Source organism: Cibotium barometz, chromosome 10, assembly GCF_041138505.1.
Source record: "Cibotium barometz isolate CiBa-2024 chromosome 10, ASM4113850v1, whole genome shotgun sequence".
NCBI classification, from domain to species: Eukaryota; Viridiplantae; Streptophyta; class Polypodiopsida; order Cyatheales; family Cibotiaceae; genus Cibotium; species Cibotium barometz.
In genome coordinates this window covers 40,555,717-40,558,785 of record NC_141055.1, presented here as the reverse complement: position 1 = coordinate 40,558,785, position 3,069 = coordinate 40,555,717, and positions in this window count along the sequence as shown.

Genomic DNA, 3,069 nt, shown 5'->3' with positions numbered 1-3,069 from the left:
TCAAATTTGGAGTTTGTTGGCTATCTTGGAGTATCTGGAACATTCATTGGAGTGTGGTCTAGCTGAGGAAGGCTCATTTACAGATTTAAAGTGTGCGGAAGGTGTACGCATTGAGCAACATGTCGGACAATCCAGTTCAGATTGTTGGTGAAAAGCTGGATAGGAAGAACTTCTAGGCATGGAAGTACAGGATAAAGAGTTTCTTGAAAGGAAAAGGATTTTGGAATCTCATTACAGGTGCTGAGCCAGAGCCTGAGCTACCTCGGCAACCTACACAGCAGCAGCTTATTGCTCATAAGCAATGGTCAGAGAGAGCATTCAAAGTGCTGCAGTCTATATGTATTTCTGATGCTATGCTCATACACATTCAGGATGCTGAGAATCCTAAAGATGCATGGGATACTTTGGTCAAGATGTTTGATACAGATACGAGTGCTCGCAAGTCTCAGTTGCGACAGCAGATACACAATGTGAAAAGGAATAAAAGGAGCATACATGATTATGTGCAAGAAATCAAGAAGTTTGCAGATGCATTGGCCACAATAAATGCCCCCATGCCTGATGATGATTTGGTGGATATTACCTTGCGTGGTCTTGGCAAGGAATACAAATCCTTTGATACATCTATCTCAGTGAGGAGTACAGGTCTACCCGACTTCGATGAGTTGGTTTCACTGTTGTTGGTTGAGGAAATCAAGCTCAATGATTCATTTCTGGATGCATCTACTAGCCATGATGATGGCAAAAATCAGGCTTTCTACTCGCAAAGAGGCTTTAGAGGCAGGGGGAGATTTGCATCACGTGGACGTGGTGGTAATGGTCGTGGATGGCAGGATAGGCCTCCACAACAGAATTTTCAGCCTTCATATGGTGCTCGAGGTGGTCATGGATATGCACCTAAGCGAGGCAGAGGTAACCCCCGTGGTCGAGGACGTTGGCAAGGCCAACAAAATTCTATGCAAGATGTGGAATGCCATTATTGTGGCAAATATGGTCATATGGCGAGAGATTGTTTCCGCAAACAGAATGATTTGAGAGGGGGAAGAGCACAACGTGGTGGTCATTATGGTGGAAACTATGCACAACATGGTGGTAACTATGCATCAAGTAGCAATGATGGAACTGCAAATCATTTGTTTGCCATGAAGCATGTTGTGGGTTCTATGACAACAAGTGCTGAGAATGATGATACATGGTATATGGACTCAGGAGCATCAAACCATATGACATGTCATGGTGAATGGTTTGAGCATATGAAGCCTATGGATGTAAAAGGCTATGTGGAGACAGGTGATGATACCCAGCATGTCATTACACATGTTGGAAGTGTACCATTGGTCATGCATAATGGTCAGACAAAGTCTATGTCAGATGTGCTGTATGTGCCTTCGATCACTAAAAGCTTGGCCTCAGCAGTTGGTCAAATGGTGGAACAGGGATTACAGGTTCGTTTCAACGAGCATGGATGCTTCGTTGAAGATTTCAAACATGGATGTCTAGTGATTGCTAAAGGCAAGAAAGAAGGAAGATTGTTTAAGCTGGATGCTGGAATTCCTGAGCTAAAATCAGCCATGTTCTCAAAGAGCAGGAATGTGGTACAGGACATTGATATGTGGCACAAGAGGATTGGCCATGTCAATATACAGAGATTAAAGAACATGCAAACAAGATGCATTGTCAATGGATTGCCTAGGTTCAAATATGATGGACATATGCATGTTTGTGAAGCCTGTCAGTTTGGGAAGCAGGCAAGGTTGAGGTTTCCTAGAGAAGGAAATATGAGTAACAGGCCACTTGAGATAGTACACAGTGATGTATGGGGTCCTGCACAAAACCCATCTATCAAAGAAGGCAGTTTATACTATGTTACATTCATAGATGATTTTAGCAGGATGACATGGATATACTTTCTGAAAGAGAAGAGTGAAGTGTTGGAAAAATTCATGGATTTCAAAGCTTTTGCAGAAAAGCAATATGGCTGTTGGATTAAATGTCTGAGGGGACAGATGGAGGTGGTGAATACACCTCAAAAGCTTTTGAGCATTTCTTGAGGAAGCATGGAATAAGAAGACAGTTGACTTGCAGGTATACACCTCAACAGAATGGTGTGGCTGAGAGAAAGAATAGAGTCATATGTGAAGTGGCTAGGGCGATGCTCAATGAAAAGAGCATGCCAGATTACTATTGGGCAGAAGCATGTGCTACTGCAGTGTATATATTGAACAAAACACCTACAGCAGCCATTCATGGAAGCACACCAGAGATGCGGCTCACAGGTTACAGGCCAGACATTGGACATCTTAAAGTTTTTGGATGCATAGCTTATGTACATGTGCCTGATGAAAGAAGAAGGAAGTTGGATCCTAAGGCAGAGAAATGTGTATTTGTGGGATATGCACAGGATCGAAAGGCATACAAATGTTATAACCCTCAAACTAGACAAGTGGTCATCTCACGAGATGTGGTGTTTGACGAGCTTGCTAGTTGGTACAAAGCAAAAGATGAGGGAGTCATTGAGTCACTTGAGGCTGATGTGCATGTGACCTTGCCACCACAAGCAAGTTCTAGTTCTACTACTATGTCTGGGCCAACAGCAGAAGCTGAGAGTAGCAGTGTACGTCCATGGTCAGGACGTTTGAGGCATGAGAGTGTGAGCACTGGGAGTAGTGCTATGGATAAAGGCAAGAAGAAAGTCGAAGGAATTGGAATCACAGGTTATGAGTCATCTAGTTCTGAGAGTTTGGATGAGGAGCTTGGCATACCTGTTTTACGCACACCTGGTGCTAGGCAGGACAGATATGTGCCACCACATGCTAGAGTTACAGGTGTACAGAGTGACCCGCATGCATTGTGGAGATCCCAGAGAGTCAGATATCCTGTTGACAGATTGACATATAGAGATTTTGCTATGCACTATGCATGCATGACATCTATGGTGAAGCATGTGGAACCTACATGCTATACAGAGGCTATTGGAGAGCATGTATGGGAAAAAGCAATGGATGTGGAGATGGACGCATTGGTCCATAATGATACATGGGACTTGGTTGCACTACCAAAGGACAAGAA